General features: G+C 33.4%; 1 protein-coding gene and 1 long non-coding RNA gene across 5 annotated transcripts in view; one reads left to right on the top strand and one right to left on the bottom strand.

Annotated features, from left to right (window-relative positions):
• Positions 1-8,349, top strand: part of LOC115066358 (uncharacterized) — a 168,268-nt gene extending 159,919 nt beyond the window's left edge. For both annotated transcript variants that reach the window (XR_007422636.1, XR_007422635.1), the window contains exon 4: positions 7,780-8,349. This is a non-coding gene — a long non-coding RNA (uncharacterized LOC115066358). The remainder of the gene's footprint in view (positions 1-7,779) is intronic.
• LOC105228810 (netrin-B) overlaps positions 1-21,549 on the bottom strand; it is a 590,578-nt gene that overhangs the window by 414,170 nt on the left and 154,859 nt on the right. The gene's annotated exons all lie outside the window — the stretch shown is intronic.

Here is a 21,549-nt window from a genome sequence, read left to right on the forward strand (position 1 = left end):
TTTACATTGTAAAAATAGAAGAATCGGTTAAACATATTGTTACAACGCAACTACAAAAATTTCTCATACATAATTTATTTATTTTTCATTTCAAAAATTTATTTTTGTTAAAACTTAAAAATAAGTGGATGGGAGAACTAAAAATAACTGCCAGAAACTAACAAGTGAATTGAGCTAAATAAATTTAAATTGAAAGGTCTTATTTAGCATAGTTTAGGCCAAATATGCGCCGTTTTTTTAATTATTTTTTGGCCTTTTGAACATATGTCTTTTCATATTAGCACTCTGACTCATGGAAACCCTCGCTCTTGTTAGCAAAAAATTTTGACTGTCGGTTTTCATAATCTTCTCTTGAAGCAATATTTTCACCAACAAAACCATTCGCCATAGACAGGAACAGATACTAAGCCCTTTATGCCAGGTCAGAACTATTAAATAGACGCATAAGACTCTCCCAACGCAGCGCTTTACTCATCTGGCGAGTAACTATCGATGTATGTGGCATAGCATGGTACTAGTGAAACATAATTGTTCTCCTGTTGGCCAAAGCTGGACGCTTTTAGATGACTACTTTTATTAGGTGGTACAATTTTTGACCGTATAAGTCGGGCTTACAATTTTGGGATTTGCCACTAAACCCACCAAGAACCTAACAAAAACTTTCTGACTGCTCCATCAATCCTCGCTTGGTCACTATTAGCTGACGATCACCTCGATTCCGCCACTACTGTTTTAGCTTGAAGTTGTCGTAAGTGACCTACCATTTTAATCACCGGTAAATACTCGCTTATGAAATTTATCGATTTTTTTCCGACTCAGCAGCGATTTGCAAATGAAGATTCAGTCCATGAGGAGTTAACTCATGTAGCACCCATACATCGAGCTGTAATTTTTGTTTTGTATCCAACCTTATATGAATGATATATTCAGCAATTAACCATTCAGATCGTGATGCTTTCTTGACTTCAAAATTAATGGAAAAAATCCACGAAACTAAAATCTTTCAATTTAAAGGTCACACCAAGTGTGAATTTTTTTGATATTTATGCTTTAAAATATAAAATTTCATATCCATACCTCAATTAGTTTTTAAGCCATTTAAAGGGTAGCCGTTAGGACCAATCAGCTTCGCGCTTTCCTCGAAATAGCATTTTTCTGCCTGTTCTGTAAACAATTCTACATACACATGTATCGGTTTTTCGATCTGATCAAAAATCTAGTTTTGGCAGGACAAAAGCGATTGAAGTTCGAGGTAAAATTTAACATTTTCGTCAATTTTTGACTTTTCTTTTCGATTAATGTACGAAGAATATCTTTTGGTTCAATGAGATCTTATTTTTAGATTTCATTTACACAGAACGTCTTAAGCAATGCAGTAATGAAAGCACTTTGTTAACGTTGTCGGAGATTTCGTGTAACTCGAAACATATTTCTTTTCTTTTTCAAAAATTTCACAGAAAATTTTTCAAATGTGTATAAATGTACCCTGAAAAAATAATCGATGGTATTGAAAAAAATATCGGTAGTATTTGTTTTTTTTTAATACCCAATATCTAATGATTCTTAAACAATTAAAAAACTGTCTGCCTTAGATTTTTTTTGGTAGAAATCGTGTCGTTTTAACTGTCATATACTAAATACATATTTCTGAAGCTATTTACTCAAAAAGCAATGGATTTATTTTACCAGATTTTAATCGCTTACCTTTCATGTTAAAAAATAAACAAAATTCCTATGCTTATGATTAAAACTAAAAAAGTCACTTATTTCGTCTTGAATGTACGTACCAACAGTGTTCCTCTGGCTACTGTTCAAGTCGCTTATTTAAACCCTACTCTCTTGAAAAATATTTGAAAAATATTTTCATAAATCTACCAAAAAATTGTGCACCTAAGTTACCAGCTCTTCCATGCTTCTTTGATTTTATCACTTATACCAGTTGGTTGTTCGATTCCGCACTCGCCAAAGTTTTACTAATTAAAGACAATGCCAGTGTGATTTAATTTTAATTTATTCTTTTTTGTAGGAATTTCAATATTATATGTCAGCTGATGTTCAAACAAAAAGCTTAAATAAAAATTAACAACTTTTGGATTAGCAACTATTATTCTCTCGATACTTATCTACATATGTATAGTACGTTTTTTCATAATTCTGAAACTTCGTTTGGTATTCTATACAAACAACACCATTATAATATATATATATTTATATATATGTAATACTACTTATACATAATATGAAATATGTATATATGAAATACTATAGCTGTGTGCATTAATTCAATGGGGTAAAATTTCATATTTCCCCTCAAGCTATAAAAATGTTACAATGTAAAATATGCCAGTGTGTAAATATTATCAAGGATAATCGGTGCTTATATTGACAAAAGCGAATACGAGCACTCTGCAAATGTCAGCAAAATGTAAGTCAACTGTAGGGTTCTTGTAAATAAAACACACAGAAGGATTTTACCGCGTTTTTCGTGCCATTGTATTTTAAAACGCTGACTCAGTTATATATTTCAATCGTATTTAGGTGAATGAATGCAAACATTGACATAAAGTATATATATATAAATATATTGACTTACAACTGTTGTTACATTTTTTACACCAACGAGCAGATCAAATGTAATAGCAACTGCTGCACCGATTGCAAAGTACGTAGTTTAGAAAAGTATCATTTAACACTAAAACGATTGCTTTCGGATTAAAATCTTTCCAACTAGAAAAGTCACGGGTTGTCATATTTTATGATCTTATAATATTCCTTGAAGTATTTATTGGAACTGTTTAGTTTTTTATGTAATAGTCTTCAAAACATTGTTCCAAATAATGTCATTAAACTGTGTGTAGTTACTCCATAATACATGGATGTAGAACTACATAGGCTTACACCATAGTCAAACACAAATTATTTATAGAAGGCATAAAGACAGAAGGTGAAATAAGATTTATTCAACTGTTGATAAAAGTTTTATTTCCGCTTTATCATCTAGACTTCCAGATGCTATATCATCACGATTATATTTGGGTAATATTTTGTAAATTTTGTAAAGAAACAACTCTGGCAAATGGGCCATTTTGAAGAAATGGTATGAAATCAACAAGGATCCGATTAATATTCAATACATATTGGTATTTTCGAATAATTTAAGCGCTTGAGTTAATACCAGGTATAGAGGAAATATTAAATAATATTAAACTCTTACTGAAATATTTTTGAAAATATCAAGAATGTTTCTATCCAGTTGAGATGTAATTTATCTAGAGACCGGGCGTTTATCAGAAACATATTTTGCAATAAAAAGTTTGAGGAAGTACCATAGACCCCTTTGAGAGATCTTTCAACCAATATTTTAATGGAGCTTCTGTTTTAATAGTTTTTACGTATATGTATGTACCAAAAGAGCGGTGGAAACAAAAAAAAATGAATCCCATTAAGAAAAAAACCTCGTAAGATGGTTGAGGTTTTTAAAACTTTTTAATAAAATATTTTCATCAAAGAAGTCCTATAATTTGAGGCATCGAAAAGAATTTAAAATTGTTCAGATTTATAACCTTATGAAGCTACATTTAGTTTGCAACAATGTTTGTTTAACCCAGAAAACGTAGTAGATCTTATTAACTATATATCTAAATGATCAGTGTCACAATATCAGCCATGTCCATCTGTTTATATATACGCAAACTGGTCTCAGTTTTATAGATATCGATCTGAAAGTTGGTGCACGTTTCGTGAACCTTCAGAATGAAATTTTTGTTTGGACAATTTTTTCATATGGCGAGATATCTTCACAAAATTTGGCATAGGTTAATGCCTAATGTTTTCGGTTTCATAAGATATTTCGAAATTGTGATCCCTAACACCGCTGAGATGTTTTTCGTTAAAGACAATAAGAAAAACTAAAAATTAATTTTAGCATTGCCCTTGCCTTGCCTTTGATTTAAGAGGAATATTTCACTGAAGGCTTCGTCGCTTAACTTTTCATACCAAGTGATTTGAAAAAGTCATAAAAAAAGGAGCGAAAAGGGTTACATGTCCCAAAAAAAATGTTTTTCTGAACAATTTACCGTAGGGTTACTCAAGAGCATTGCATTTGTTTTTATTCAACAAACTCAAAACCTATTATTGCACAACAAAAAAAATAAATAATAGTGATTATATCATATGTTAAACTGTTAAATATCACAACATCTCTTTCCATAAGTTAATAAGAAACACGCAAAATAAAATAGAAACAATTCATATTTAAAGAAAACACGAATTTTGGGTATAACTTTATTATATGAGAAGGTTAACATTTTAGATTCATGTATGAGAACAGACAAAAACGTAAGAAGGAAAGAAAAGAAAAAAAACCAAAAATAAAAGCGAGATAAACCGACCTCAATCGAATGTAAATTAAATTTTTTTCTTTTTGCTACTTTTTCTTGCGTTTGCAATGAGTTTCAACCTATTATAAATTTAGTGAACTGTTTGCCATTTTCAAAGGCTTTTGCATAGGTCTCTATACTCCATATATGTGTATGTCATATTGAATTATGTTCAATAATAATCTAAATTTCGAAGGTGAAGGTATTTGAGGCGACGATATTTTCAATTTTCAGCAGAATATCTCGCAATAAACTGACATTTATGCAACACTGTTTACCAAACAACAAATCAAAGCAATGTATAGTAGAGAGCGTAGTTAAATGTCAATAATGACAGTTGAAAAGATGTCAGTGATGAGAGAGATGGTTGATAGATACACCCCCACTGTACCCATACAGCTGGCTGTGAGTGTATTCGAGGGTGTAAGCAAACGAGCGCAGTGATTGCCACAGTCAGCACATTTAGATAGCGAAAGCTTGTTGTGCAAACTAAGTAAATAAATATAACGGAGAAGCGCAAGCTGTCAACGCGCAGGAAGCGCACACACACAAGCATAAATGCACTCAAGAATAACATATGAGTAGATATAACTGTATATATGGTATATATCTGCGCTGCTAAGCTGCATTTGCAAGCGCAAGGGACAACAGCTTAAAAAACAACAATTGCGATAAATTTGCATAAGGTGCTTAACCCAGAAACATAAATACGATATTTAAGCTTAAGCTGTGACGGGGGAAGTATAATACGCATTTGTTGTTGCCACAAAGTGTGCTTGCCACATACATATATGCACTCAGTTGTACGCATATAAAAATAGATGCACGGCAGATAATGCAAATGCAGCGCATGCTATAACTATAACTATATAATATCAACAAACAACAACAACGACAATGTGTTGCACGCTTTCATGCGCATTTACTGCAGAAATCCATTGAAATGTGTTTGTGTGTGCTGCTTCTTTCACATTTTAGCCTGCTACATCGCAGAATGCGTGCGCTTGCATTTTTGCTGATTTTTCCCTTTCCCTTCTCTTTATTCAACGTTTCCCTTTTCACCCTTTGCTGACAGTCGCTACTTTATTTCCTTTATATTTATTTACTTCCTTCGCATGCAACTGCTCTGCAGTATTTTTATTGCTTTTGTGCTTAAATGCCACGTTGCACGTATACTTTTTTCGCCCACTGTGGCAATTCAAAGCGCAGATCCGCACACACAAATGTTTGGATTTCTATAAATTCAGCCACTGTTCGCTGCATACCTTTGCACACATCGGAATTGCGCTTCAACTATGCGGAAAATTCAGTTGCAACGGTATGTGGTGTATATGCAACATATATACATTATACGAAAAATATTTTTTCACCTCTTTTCTCGCTCTCTCTTAATAATTTTTTATGCTTACTCGCCAGTTTGGTAAATAAAAAATTAACGAAAATAAACCTACAGTTACAGTTTTCACTATTTTGTGGCATTTTCCCTTAAAATCTCTTATAAAAAACTTTAGTTTTGAAGATTTTTTCCTGCCACAGAAAAAGTTGAAATATTTTTTTCAATTCAGTCTCTTTATTACATAAATAGTTAGCTAATTTGCTTTTATCTAAACTCAAGATCCAACGATTTTTCCAGTTTTCGAAACACTTTTCCTAAGCACTTTTTGAGATGGCACTCAGCTCATTCAGCGAAATTTGTTTTTTGTCTTTGATTGACTGAAAATAGGTTCCACGGTGCGGCAATTTCAGTTTGGAGAACAAGAAAAAAGCAAATGGAGGCAAATCTGGCGGATACGGTGGTTGATCGGTGTTATTTATTGCGTTTTTGGCTTTAAATTCGCTTACAATCGTGTCTCGATGGGATGGTACAATAGCAACGTTTAAAATTTATGAATCGTTCTTCCACAATTCTAGTCCATTTCGACGAATTTTCTCACGCAAAAGCTTCAATACGGCCAAATAGAACTCCTTTTTGTCCGTATTTCCCTCCCGGAACAAATTCATGGTGCACAAAAGACCGAATACCGAAAAAAATTGACATTTTTGAGCAGTTTTTGCATGGTTATTTTGGTTTCGGCTCAGTTTTCCCCTCCATTCCGTTGATTGTCGACTTGTTTGCATGTCAAACTCATAAGCCTATGTCTCAGTTATAATGCTTTCCATGAATGTGGGATCGGAATTCGCACGATAAAGCCTGTTTACGGTACTATTTTTCAAAATCGAATCAGCGTTATCTGGACGAGTCGAGCAGGAACGCGTTTCATACACAAAATATCCACCAAAATCATTCGTACAGACTCGCGAGAGATATCGAGCTCTCTTTCTATCTTTCTAACACTAATACGATTTTCGAGCACCATATCTTTAACTTTTTTAATATTTTCATCAATTGAATAGGTCGAAGCTCGTCCAGAACGAGGCACGTCTTCAACGATCTCTTGGTCATCTTCGAAGGCTTTGTAACACTCATCGGCTTTTATTTTTGATAAAGCTGAATCACCGAAAGTTGTTTCCAACATTCGCAACGATTCCGCACACGAAGTTTGGTTAGAAATACAAAATTTTAGACAAAGTCTCTTTTCGATAGTTTTATCCATTGTTAAATCGCAACGCACTAATTAGGTGTATCGAGCAGCTATTTGGCATAGTAATTAAGGACAGTCCTACCAACAATTTCTGAGTGCTTTTTTGTCGCAATGTATATACTAACACGTTGACGGACACTTGCGTCTATAGCCGTCAAAGCGAAGTTCACTATGTGGCATGACGGCGACAGCCGTCTAAAACGAAACGGTCGTTTACAGACATTGCGGCGATCGCAGCACAAATGTGCATTTACCGGCGTACAAGTAGAAGCCTATTGTCGTGTTTTGGAAACAATTTTTTAGGTTGAATTTTGTTTTCCATCTGTTGCACGACTTGCAGCATCAGTACGCATGTGGTTGCGAAGGGAGTAGTGCGATCGTGTTTTCTCTTGAGTTGTGTTGTGTCAATAGTGTCAATTTTCGAACTTTACTTGTTCCTACTGTCCGTCAATGTGTTAAAAAAGTATTAATTATGTTTAAAAAATAAGATTAAACTCACATTTTTCCACACAAAATAAAGTATGATTTCACTTTTCAAAGCGTAGAGCCATTTGTAAGGGATACTTTATGAGTTATTTCTTAGATTTTTTTTTATAAAAATTATCGAATTAGCTTTTAGGATCGTGTATACTCTTCATGTGTGAATACTCATTCAAATACCTTACCTCAGAATATATAAAACCCCTGACTCATATTTCGATGTTTTGTCACCAGTCTTCTTTGAATATGTCCCTTATTCCGTTTAAATTCTTATTTATCATTCTGAATAATTCACTTATCTACTTATATTTAAGATTTCACTATATTTTTCGTTACAGTTAAACATCTTCAATATGAAAAAATTTCCTCAGGGTCAGCAGGAAAATACTGAAGCAAGAGATGACTTTTAAGGACGGAAGGAATTTAAGGAAACTTGCAAAAAGTAACTTTAGACTGGATGGTCGTTGGGATGGAATACTGAAAATACAACTGGAAAAGATTGTGAGGCGTACGAAACTACTGAACGGGTGCAAGAAGGAATATATTATATTATATAAAGAACTAATATTTGCTCCAAACTTAAAAACACTTTAGTAATAAAATAATAACAATATTAATAATACTTCGTTATAAGTTATAGTTCTTCATAAATTTCTTTTTATTATTATTCAAGGCAAAAATTTTATAAGTGCGATTGTCATTAATTTATACATATACATATGAAAAAATACAGAACTTCATTAAATTGTTTAGGAAATTATAAATAGATATGTAAAAAGTAATAATAATAAACGTTAAAACAAATTAAATATTTTATAAAAAGTTAAGAAACTAACTTGACCGTATGTTAAAAATAATTTTATGTAGTATATAGTAAATAACTTAACCTCAGTAAATTTTTTATAAGATATAAGACAAAAATATAATAAAAAAATAAAAATAATAATGAGTAATTGCTCCTATCATTAGAGACGCAAAAATTTCAATAAAAACGTACAAAGCAAAGAAACTATTTTAATTCCAAAAGACTAAGCAAAATTTACATTAAAAGTGAGTATGTACACATAAATTTACATATATATGTATATAAGGTTAAAATTTGCCGAAATTGCAAAAAAAAATACTTCAGGCCACTCTATACCATTCAATAAACCCTTTCTTAATTTCTCATAATTTTTCCAAATATTATTCAACTCCACTCAATTTCCTTTCATTTGACACCAAAATCCTTTAAATCAGTTAAGATTTGCCAAAATTATAAAAAAAAAATCACTTTTGGTCACTCTTTACCACTCAATAATTATTTTTCAAAATTTTTCTCAATTTCATTCATCCTCACTCAATTCCCGTTCGTTTGACACCAAAATCATCAAAATCAGTCAAGATTTGCCGAAATTACTAAAAAAAAATCACTTTTGGTCACTCTATACCACTCTATAATTATTTTTCAAAATTTTTCTCAATTTCATTCATCCCCACTCAATTTCCTTTCATTTGATACCAAAATCATCAAAATCGGATAAGATTTGCCGAAATTGCTAAAAAATGCCTTCTGGTCACTCTGCCACGTTCCCACATTTTTCATCGATTTTGTGAACATCACTTTCCACCAGGCACCCAGAACCGCCCAGTAGGTAGCTGCCGCAAAAAAAAAAATTTTTCGTAGCCTATCCGAAAGGCGCAAATGTAAACTGCCTTATCGGCAGCTGCAGGACAGCCGGATGTAAAGGATGCTGCTACGTTTATAGGAATAACTTCTGTAATTCGTAACCGATTGCGGTTATTCGGGCACCAAATTAAAGGGGAGACGCGCAGCAACACAATCAGCTGCAATTCAAAGTTAACGAATCACAAATAAAAGAAATATCTTGAAAAAAAGATGACAAAGCCACTCTTTGATCAAAACTACTAATATTACATTTGGAAAACGAGATGAAAGGTTCTGCATACTCCTAATCCATTGTGATAGGCTTTATAAGTAAAATCTGCTACAACATGACATTTCATACCTCCAAAATTCTGCAACAAAGCACTTTTTATCACCAAATACTTCCGACTGAATTACCATGTGTGTATATTATATGAAAGTAATTGCTTTATTTTAGTATTTGCTCAGAGCCTCTACCTTTCATTTGCCGCAAAAATCTTAGAAATCGGTTGAGTTTTACCAAAGATATACGCAATTAATCGAATGCATTGCAATATCCGGCATTAAAGGAAGTTGAATGAGCGCCTTTGGGGTATGCTACAAATTTTTTTTATTTTTTGCAGCAGCTACCTACTGGGCGGTTCTGGGTGCCTGGTAGAAAGTGATGTTCACGAAATCGATGAAAAATGTGGAAACGTGCTGGCTGGAGTGATCAGAAGTGATTTTTTTAGCAACTTCGGCAAATCTTAACCGATTTTGAAGATTTTGGTGTCAAATAAACGGGAATTGAGTGGGGATGAATGATATATAGAAAAATTGTCAGAAATAATTACTGAGTGGTATATATAGGTGACCAAAAGTGATTTTTTTTTATAATTTTGGCAAATCTTACCGATTTTGAGGATTTTGGTATTAAATGAAAGGCCATTGAGTGAGATTGAATAAGATTAAGAAAATTTGTGGAAAATTGTGAAAAATTATGAAAAATGCAGGCTAGGTTTATTGAAAGGTGTAGAGTGACTAGCAATGATTATTTATTTGCAATTTCCGAAAATCTTAACCGAATTCGATGATTTTGGTGTCGAATGAAAGGAAATTGATTGGGGTTGCATAAAATTGGGAAAATTTGAGAAAAATGCAGACAAGATTTAATGAAATTCAATTTTTGTACGCGGTACCAATTTTTACTCACCCTTCGACTAGGAATAATATGAATGCAACATTTTTTTTATATTTTTAACATAATAATTTATTATATATTATTTTATACATAGCATAGTTATTTAATATTTTATTTGAACTTAAATTAAGAGTTTATTCTAAATAACTGTATACTGTGTATAAATAGCATTAGCAAGCACATATTAATTTGATAAATATGTAATTTTTTTCTGCTTTATCGATAAAATAAATTTGAAAAATTAAATAAATTAACAGTTTATCATTTTATGAAAAAATCTAGACAAAATATTATAAAAATTCACACTAAAAATTACCACAACTTAATTAAATAACAAAAATTCAACTACATTTTCGAAAAGTTTCGAATAATAATTTAAAACAGTTTATAAATTTTTGCTTTATTAATCTTTATATTAAAATATATCACAATATAAGCTTTAAATATTATTGATAGCAGTTATAGTCAGTATTTTGACTATAATTGGTGTAGTAATCACAAGCCTGATCTACACCATGTTTTCAGTATGATTTGTCTCTTAATTAAAGTAGTGCACAATAATGATGCTTAAACTCTAGCTGAGCTTTCGTAAAACCAAAATACTCATCAACGATTTTAAGGCTTTCTTTTGTATATATTTTTTCAGCCGCTTTTGGATGATATTGTAATTATACTTTGATAATATGTATCCTTAGATAATGATACATATTTTTATTATAAAACCTACTATTTAAATCGATATTGACATACGTTTTTGGAGTGGTCACTGTCCGAGCAGCATTTAATAAAAAACTAAATAAACCAGTTTGCTACCTTCATAGTTTTTATTATAACCCATATATTATATATATTGCTTCCGTTCAGGCAAGAGTTGCCGAAGACCACAAATGGTCGATTCCAAGACGTTCACAACCTGGTGGATTTTGAGAAAGACTTTGGGCTTGTATTGTTCTCACTACAGAACTGAAGCCATTGGACCACCATAGACGACGTGATTTTGCCTGTGGACAGTTTGAAAATGATATCAAATTTCTTAAGAAAATCATCTTCATCGATAAGGCTCACTTTCATCTAAATGTTCAGGTAAAATTTGTCGATTCTGTTGAAGAAATTCCACAAATTGTTCACGAGCAACCATTACATTTACCTAAGTTGACAGTTTGGTGTGGTTTTTGGTGTGGTGGAATCATCGACCCGTACTTTCTTTCGAAATAAAGCTGATAATGGAGAGCGGTATAGATCGTTGATACAATTTTTTATGGCCGCAATTGGTGGAAGTTCTTGATCTTTGCAACATCCGATTCCAAGAAGACTTGGAAGCGTGTCACAGAGCACGTACAACAACCGAATTATTGCGAGAAAAGTTTGGCGGTTCGATAATTTCAAGAAATTGTGTCATTGAATGGCCTTGAAGAAATTGTAATTTAACACCATTAGACTACTTCTTGTGAGCTTATTTGAAGTCATTGCCTTTACCAATAAACCAGAATCTTTTCAAACAGTATAAGTCAATATTGGGTTCAACAAATTCATTCCTGCAACGTACTGAGAAAGAAAGAAAATATTATTATTCTCCAAATATTATATTGAAAATTATCCTATATTGTTTTCGTGTAACCAAAGTATAAAATATTATTAAAACATTATCAGCTTTGAATAGGTATTTGCCTGGTAAAGGACAGCTAGCAACTTACTCGTAAAGCTTTATTTTTTCTTAATACTATGTGTTATGTGAAAATTCTTCAGACAGTATTGGGAAGAAATGTCCATTTTACATATGACACACAAAATATTAGGCTTTTCATCAACGATGAGGTATACATCTTCTTGGTTCTAAGCGTCGCTATCGTTGATATCATAATTGGGTGATGTAGCGTGTTCTGGACATATCCAATTTTATCCTATCTTACGAAGATTATAGTATATAAACAAGTGAGCTTTTTTAGTGTGAAGGATATGCAAAAATACACACAAATACATATATACCTATGCATGGGTGTATGTATATTGTAAGCAGGCGTATATTTCCTTGAACAAAAGACGAATTTCGGTAAATATTAAGCTTTTTGGTGTGCATTTTTGAAGTGTGCTCAAAGCATACTGTGGCCAGCAATCACAAAACTGTTTGAGAAATTTTTTTTAGCACAAAATTTTAACTTGCTAATGCTACAGCTGATATCCTATACCCCTCTTTACAACACGAGATAAAAATTACTAAAATTCTCCATTGAAAAAAATAGTGAATTTCTTTTCTCTAGATCTTCCATGTAGCAATTAATCATCATTACCAAAACAAATCGCACTTTTGCCATCCAAAAAGAAAAAATACATATTTTCAAATCTCTGCAAAACTATAAAATATTGACACAGTGGTTTAGATATAAGCATGTGTTAAAAATGAACAAAAACCCATAGCAAATTAGCTTTACAAATTGCATTTCAACAAACTGCCATTCGAACTAATTTGCTCGAATTAGTCAGCAGAAACTGCATTTTAAAAGCAACTCAACGAGACTAACATAAACTAAGCGGCAACTACTTTCAACGGCAAAGCAATGGGCACCTGCGAGGTCCATATATATAAATAGATATATGTTAGTAGGGGACTTTACGCTTAAATATACCTACATATGTGAAATATACATATGAAAGTGCTTGTGTGTGTGTAAGCATAGGTATTTGTGTCCAAGTCAACGTAAAAGTCATTAAACCAAACGGGATACCCAGTCTACACACACACAGAAACATTTGCATACGTGAAGTAGAAATTTGCATGTATGAGTACATATTTATATATATATTTACTCTATATATTTGTCAGTGCACCGTTATCGCGTTAAATTTGGCATGGCTATGCGCCACTTGCAGTCCATGCTATTGCAACTCCCAGCAAGTTGAACACGTTTCATTTGCATTTTATGACAAAAACTTTTCACAACAGCAAAAACGACGACGCAAGCTAACTTCGTCTGCCTTAATATGCATGCAACAACATACGTAGCGACGTATGTGCGACCTGCCAGCAAATTGCCGCAAATAAATTGAGTATATAAATGCATGCAGGTGCATATGCTTGGCTATATATACACATATACATGCATATATATGTATAATATATATATATATAACTATGCATTTACAGTGTTTGAGTGTGTGTATGTGTACTTATGAGAAGTTATACGGTGCTCGCTTATTCATTCCTTCATTTCCGGCTGCCATTTTTACTGCAGTTCAACAATTCAACTCCATAATATGTTATAAAACTTTAAGTTGTGTAAAAATACACACACATCCATACATATATATCTTTGTATGGGTGCATATGCATTGCAAAGTGACATGTGAAGCACGTGTTTGTGCCCATGGACTTCGCCTGCGTTAAGTTAGTATATAAATAAATTGAGTTTTGCGGCGCAAGAGGACACTGCTATTATCATGCCTCAGGCGAACTTTAAGGCTGCTAACAACAACAATAACAACTATATATAATGTAGCTAACACTGTAGTGAGTAGCCTGTGAAGTTTTAGCTTAGATTACAGCACAACGGAGTTTCTCTTTTGAGTTTAAAAGGCAAGGGAATTTCTGAATATTTTATTTTTGAAAAAGCTTACTGAAATTGGCAAAATTTAAAGCGCGTTCGTTGCAGGAAAGACAGTATGTCACTATAATTATTATAAGTATACATATTGAGAATTAGTCTAGGTCAGTGGCACACTGGGATCTAAAAGGAGGTCAAAAGCCATTTCTCATAAAAAAGAATGCCAATGCTCAAATTTTTATTTTATTAATTATCTAAATACAGAATAGTAGGAATTATTCTTAGATAAACAGTTTTAGAAGTCGTGTTTATAGAGAGCTTACGAGATATGTAATTTCTTTAGCAACATAGAGCATTCCGTGAAGGTTGAGAGATTGTCGAAAACCTTCCACTTGCGATCTATTATATGAAACTGAAGGCTAACCTAACGAGAAATAAAAAACTCGTTTATGCAAATGAGATTCAGCACCACCATACTGGTGTTCATTCAAAAGTACCTTATTTGAAGAGTAATGTCGTTTTAGAACAATTTAAACACGTTTTTTATTGTGTTAAACATTTTATGAAATTATATATTATTTAATTTGACTCAATACCAATTTCCAATCTTTCGGACAAGAAATTGATCCCATGCTCAAAAAATGTTTGACTGTTGAATGCAAAAACCTAGTCCATTGTCTTGGCCGTTCTTATTTGAGGTGAAGGTTTTCCCATACACACAAATCTGCAAAAGCCGGACCCATTCAAGCTGCAAAAGCTTTTAGCGAGTCATCAAACTTCTATGAGGTCTCGCATTATCCTACATTCGGGCCTCTTCCATTTGAGTGCTCTCGGTTTTTCCAGCTGCTCACAATACACTTCAGAATTAATCGTAGTATTGTCGGGTTCAAAATAAACGACTCTTCTGAAAACCCATAAAAAAGTAGCATAACCTGTTTTTTTTTTGTGACTATCGGCCTTTGAAGTGGTTTGAGCTGGTTCATTCTTTTTAGACCATGCACTTTACATTCCAGTAAACAATCCACTTATCGTCAACAGTAATATAGCTCTTCACTTTTTTGACGAGGGTGAAGCAAATTTCTTTGCATATGCCAAGCTTCGAAATTAATCCTTGACGCTTCAGTACTATGTGTCTAGTTATGTATTTGCTTTTAACAATAAAATTTTGCATTTTCATTGGTAAAGTAAACCTTATAAATATTACGTTTTATTATGTCAAACAAATTCCAATATAATGTTTCAAAACTATTCTCTATTCCAATTCTTTTCGAATATTAACTTTCAACATCCGCCTAAGCACGATTATCTCCCTTTCAAATATATATTACCTAACCTAAATCAGCATGGATACTATTTTTGTTAATGAATTAATTGAAGAATAACTAAAATAATGGATCACAGTACTACTGAGCCATTGTCGTTTAATCGAAGCAACTTGGCCATAAAAACTTTTTCCACGAAGAAAAAAAATCTCAGAAAACCTCTTAGAATACAGAAAATTATGTCAAGGGAAATGGTTATATCGACCAGATAAATATCCAGACTTATTCGAGATGATCTGCACATCGAAGCCTACCATCGGTCAACTAGTAGCCTTCTAGAAAACGCTTGAAAAAAACTAGGCACAGCAGATGCAGAAAAGCGTTTGCTTCAGTGAAACGCGGTACGAACATGAAAGTACTATTTTTACAGATGAAAAAATGTTCACTTTTGAAGAAATATTTAATAAGAAGAACGACAAAATCTCACCAAAAACTACCAAAGACGGAAAAAGTGTTATTTCATGGGTTGAACATACAACTGTTTTAGTGGCTTGGTAGGGAATCTCTTGTAATAATATCACACCTATTCACTTCCGTGAAAAAGGAATTAAAACTGAGAAAATAACATACAGCAGCAGGTTGCTTCTAAAGGCGTATTAGTTAAGCAATATTTTTTTCGAAGAAGAACATTAGATCTTCCAGTAAAATTTTGTTCCAACGCACAAGGCAAAACCACCCATCAATGGCTTAAAAGGAATATTCCTGGTTTGAGCGTGGCAGGGATTACTCGTCTGAAAGTCCAACACAGAGTTGGAGAACATGAGCTGTCGGATGCCATATGGAAATTTGGAGTGTGCCAAGAAACCTTTGCTTCAAACAGCGTCGTCAATCGGAATAGAAAGTAATGATATTCATCAATGGTCGAACCGTTTGGGGGCTTATGTAAAAGAAAAGGAGACTATTTCGAGTAGAATTTCGTATTTTGCTTATTAATATTTGCATTATTAAATGGAATGAACTTTATTAAAAAATATATAATAATTTTATTTTTATAATGTTCTGAGCTTGTAACAGAACTTATGGCAGAACATATTTAGGTTTCATATTGATGATGTTCGTTCGAAAAAATATGTATATATATACAGGTAAATTAAATAAAACAAATACGAGTATGTATATATGAAACTCGAATAAAATGGAACTAAGACACACGTTTTATTTTAAAAGATATATAGATTCATCAATCACATTCATCACCTAATATTGTGATATTTTTAGTTAAATAATTCAATTTTGAATGGAATTCCTTGTTAGTGCCAAAATATTTTGATATTTCTGTGCTCTATTTTCAACCAACATATTTATTTATACTTCCACTGTTATTCCCAAAGTGTAGTAATTACAAACAGGTCAACATAGCTTAGCCATTATCCACGCAATTGGCTTCAAGAGTACTGTGTTTCATTGAAGGCTCTGTATAAATTTCATAAACCAATATACATATAACGGGTGATTTTTTTGAGGTTAAGATTTTCATGCATTAGTATTTGACAGATCACGTGGGATTTCAGACATGGTGTCAAAGAGAAAGATGCTCAGTATGCTTTGACATTTCATCATGAATAGACTTACTAACGAGCAACGCTTGCAAATCATTGAATTTTATTACCAAAATCAGTGTTCGGTTCGAAATGTGTTTCGCGCTTTACGTCCGATTTTCCGATGAGGCTCATTTCTGGTTGAATGGCTACGTAAATAAGCAAAATTGCCGCATTTGGGGTGAAGAGCAACCAGAAGCCGTTCAAGAACTGCCCATGCATCCCGAAAAATGCTCTGTTTGGTGTGGTTTGTACGCTGGTGGAATCATTGGACCGTATTTTTTCAAAGATGCTGTTGGACGCAACGTTACGGTGAATGGCGATCGCTATCGTTCGATGCTAACAAACTTTTTGTTGCCAAAAATGGAAGAACTGAACTTGGTTGACATGTGGTTTCAACAAGATGGCGCTACATGCCACACAGCTCGCGATTCTATGGCCATTTTGAGGGAAAACTTCGGACAACAATTCATCTCAAGAAATGGACCCGTAAGTTGGCCACCAAGATCATGCGATTTAACGCCTTTAGACTATTTTTTGTGGGGCTACGTCAAGTCTAAAGTCTACAGAAATAAGCCAGCAACTATTCCAGCTTTGGAAGACAACATTTCCGAAGAAATTCGGGCTATTCCGGCCGAAATGCTCGAAAAAGTTGCCCAAAATTGGACTTTCCGAATGGACCACCTAAGACGCAGCCGCGGTCAACATTTAAATGTTAAAAAAGTCAACATTTAAAATTCAAAAAGTAAATGTCATGAACCAATCTAACGTTTCAAATAAAGAACCGATGAGATTTTGCAAATTTTATGCGTTTTTTTTTTAAAAAAGTTATCAAGCTCTTAAAAAATCACCCTTTATATGTATGTAGATATAAAATTGCATCAATAGAAATTTTTCAGCGCCACTGTTAGACTTTCCATCCTAAATAAAATAGCTAAAACTTTTCATTCCTCTATTCTCTTATATTTGTACAACAACAACTAAGTTTGACCACTCTGCACCACCCACAAAAAATCATTGTTATTGTTGTGCGCTCATTGTCATAGTTTTAGGATTGTTATTATTACTTGTAGTCCGGAGCAAACACAACAAAAACAGCAACAACACTGTTTTTATGTTTTTCACTACATAAATTTGTTGTTCCCCCATTGTTGCATAGTTGTTGCTTTAATAAATAATTTTAGTTTGTTTTGTTTACAAGATTTTACATCACATCAACAACAAATCGTTGGGGTTGGTCATGTTTGGGCACCTAATAAATATTCACTCACCAACTGTGGGTGTGCACCACTGCATGTTTGTATGTCTAATGGCACACTAAACCATTTGCGAGGCAATAAATGTGCAGTAAATATATTTTCGACACAAAATTTACATGTAGATCGAGCTGAGGGGCGGGAAAGGCGTTTCGTGTCAGTCAGGTAACAGAACTGAGCGGAGTAAATCACTTATGTACGTTTGTAGGCGCTCACCACCCAGTATGCCGCGTCTAATTGGGCAACGAGGCAGGCCTTATTGACACTCTGTGTCACCGGCTGATTGCAGTTAGGTGTATGTTCGACCGCAGCAGCATTTATGCACACACTTGCAGCAAATTTACAAGTCAAAATCACATTTTTTGCTCGTTCGTTTGGCACTTTATTTATAGGTGGACTTGAGTTTAGGCAAATGCTTGAATTTATTGTCAACAATCTTTTTCACACACTAAGCGGACACTTGCATACTAATTATGGTGTGGCATGCAAGTTGAAGCCTTGTGCGTCTCTCAGATAATCGTTGCAAGTAGAATATTTTGCATTTGATTTTCTAAAATGCTTGCAGTGTCTTTAGAAAATATTGCTGAATTCCAGCTTTACAATGTAGCCAAATTGTGTCTGATTTTTGAGTTGAATTATTTTATATAACAAATGTGTGCAGTGCTTTACTTTTGTTTGTGTGTGTGTGTGGAGTTGATAAAAGTGATGCATTTTATTACACATTTTTCAATTACGGAATGTAAATCTTGGGTATTCAGAGTAAATTGCTTGCTTTTGTGTCCAATAACGAAGTGCGGTTTTGTAACTTGAAATATTTTAAAGAAGGAAATATTTCTAAATTCGTTTCACCATAAACTTTCATATTTTATGTGAAAGCAATTTTGGTCAAATTTGTGTGAATTATTCTGGTTCAGGGTTAAGAGAATTTGATTTTGAAATTTAAAGTTAAAATTTTTTCAGTTTTCGCAATATCACAAGGCTTCAAGCATAAGCATTTAAATGCATTTTTATACCTTGGGGAAGGCATATTAAGTTTGCCACATAGTTTCAACATCCAGAAAGAAGCGATGAAGACCCTAAAAAATATATACATAAATGATCAGGCCCTCAGTTTTAATATATCGATTTGAAATTTTGACACGTTCTTCTCTACCTAAGAAGCCTAACAATTGAACGAGGACTTGATTCCAGTCCTTGCATGGAAAACTTTTTCATTTGGCAAGATACATATCTTCAAGAAATTTTATATGTCTATGTAGCATACAGCTACGGTCTGTATGTTCTTCATGCTTCTGTAATGAGTCTTGTATACGAGTATACGTGAGTACTAAGGAATTAAGGGACTATACCAGAGTGACACTTACAAAAATTCGATTTTTTTCTTATTTTCTTACTTTTTCTATAGTTTTTATTTTCAAAAATATCCTGCGAAATCGGCAAGATATCTTGTGTCTTGAATAGTTTTTGAATAGCAACATTCTAAAGAGCGACCGTTTTTCTCGAAACGACATTTTTCAAAATTGCTGACACCATAACTCAACGAGAAATTGACCGATCGACAAATTGAAAACAAAATTGAAACTGGGCATTCCTGAATATATTTACTATACAATGATCTACAATCTTTTTGATCGGTTGAAAATTGTCAATTTGGCATTAAAAAACCACAATTTTTACCTAAAAAATTATTAATATAATTTTTGATATTTTTCCAAAATCGTAGGTCATTATATAGGAAGTACGTTCAACTTTAATAACTTTTTTGATATTTTTAAATTCAGCTAATTATTTGGCCCGAATCATGTCAGCAGTTGGGGATACTTTTTTGGCACTTCCGAAGACAGCACATAAGTACATTACTTTTCAATATTTTTGGAAAAAAAGCTTAGAATATAGCTGAAAATATGCCTTATTATTTTCAAAGAACATTCTATCGACCACCTTCTTTTAAACAAATTCACGAAAATCGCCTAATTTTACACTGGCATAGCTCCTTAATTAACAGAGCAGACTGGAAACACCATACAATGACTATTGTAGAAACGTTTAAGAAGTAAAAGAGAAGCGGCTGTAGAATGTTTTCTATGCCAAAACATGGCAACTATCGGTTGAGGGTTACCTTATGGTGTCTTGGAGGTTACATTACTAAAACTTTGGTAATGATGGTTCAGAGTAAAGACTACTCTATTGGAGATCAGAGGGACGTCTGTATTATGAGCTTCTAAAATCGGTTAAAAATATTCCTGGTGGTATCACAATCGGCCTCCTAAAGGCTAAGGTGCGTGAGAAAGCCACTTAAATATCTTTCTGCCCACATATAGATAACGTACCGCATTAATAGTTTGTAGTCATAATACAGAAGCCCTTCTGATGCCACCAAATAGGATTTAAGGCTTCGCCGTTGATTTGGTTGGATAGCTGGATTTCACATTTTATTTTTTACGTTTTGGATTGTAAATAATCAAGCCAATCTCGAAGTAAAAACAACTTCTTCTTGGTCTATGGAAGCCATATTTATGTTATTCAAGGCTTCTATTCATAGGTCACCCCATTCTCTTGCTTTTGAATATATCTGTGGGCTTTTAAATGGTTTAAAATTGGTGCTTGCGTGAATCACAAAAATTTTGAGAGCACTTGGAAAGAGTCTTGACAGCGTAATACTCGCAGGCTCTCATCTGCAATCTCTTTTGGCCAACCCAGGTCCATTCTTCCAAACCAAAATCATCATTTTGATATCACTTTTGTCACATTCACGCAGTTAGAACATGTTTGAATAAAAAAATATGGCTGTTTACGCTTCAAATAAACGACAGATATTGAGAAATACCTACAAGGTTGACACCTCTTCAACGCTTATGCAGAATATTGGAACAATTGAATAAAACAAATTTCAGTATATTTTTACTAATTTATATTCTAAATTTTGTGCTCTTTAAATTTTCCAATAGACAACTCACTGGAAGCTCTCAACTCCAAAAACAAAGAAATGCATAACTCGTCTTCTTGGAAGCCGTTTAAATATTCAATTTTTTTATTTTTATTGTGTGTGAAAAGGTTCCGACCCGGGCCTTAAAAATACGCAGTATTATCCCCAAAGGGAAATGAAAATAAAATAAACAAATTTCCACTTCCGCGAATACCACCAAGTATTCAGCCATATTTTTAATGCTTTTGTTCTGTGGACCCTTTAACGGGTTTTTTAACCGACACGGTAAACCAGGTAAATGCGAGAGCTAACACTGAGAGCAGTAAACAGAGCGTGAGCTGGCCGAAAAAGGCGCATCACAATGTAATTCATGCACATATGCATTAAGGTTAGGCTGTGTGTGTGTACGCTCATAATTCAAACAATAAAAACCTTTGCTTTTATTTGCCGAAAAATGCTCATAAAATTTAATTAAATGCGCGCACAAGTTCATGCATAAAATTCACATAATAATAATAAATTTAGCAGCGGCAGCTAGCGAATGAACAGAAAGCCAGCGCTAAAGCAACAAAAACAAGCAAAAAGTGACGCCACAGAAAATAAAAGCGCTGAGATGCTGCGAAGCTAAAACCAAGTGACTCGCTGACGCGATGACTGACTGACTGTGTGACTAAGGTGCCCATGATGTTCCTGTTTTTG

Source organism: Bactrocera dorsalis, chromosome 4 (genome assembly GCF_023373825.1).
Source record: "Bactrocera dorsalis isolate Fly_Bdor chromosome 4, ASM2337382v1, whole genome shotgun sequence".
Classification (NCBI taxonomy): Eukaryota; Metazoa; Arthropoda; class Insecta; order Diptera; family Tephritidae; genus Bactrocera; species Bactrocera dorsalis.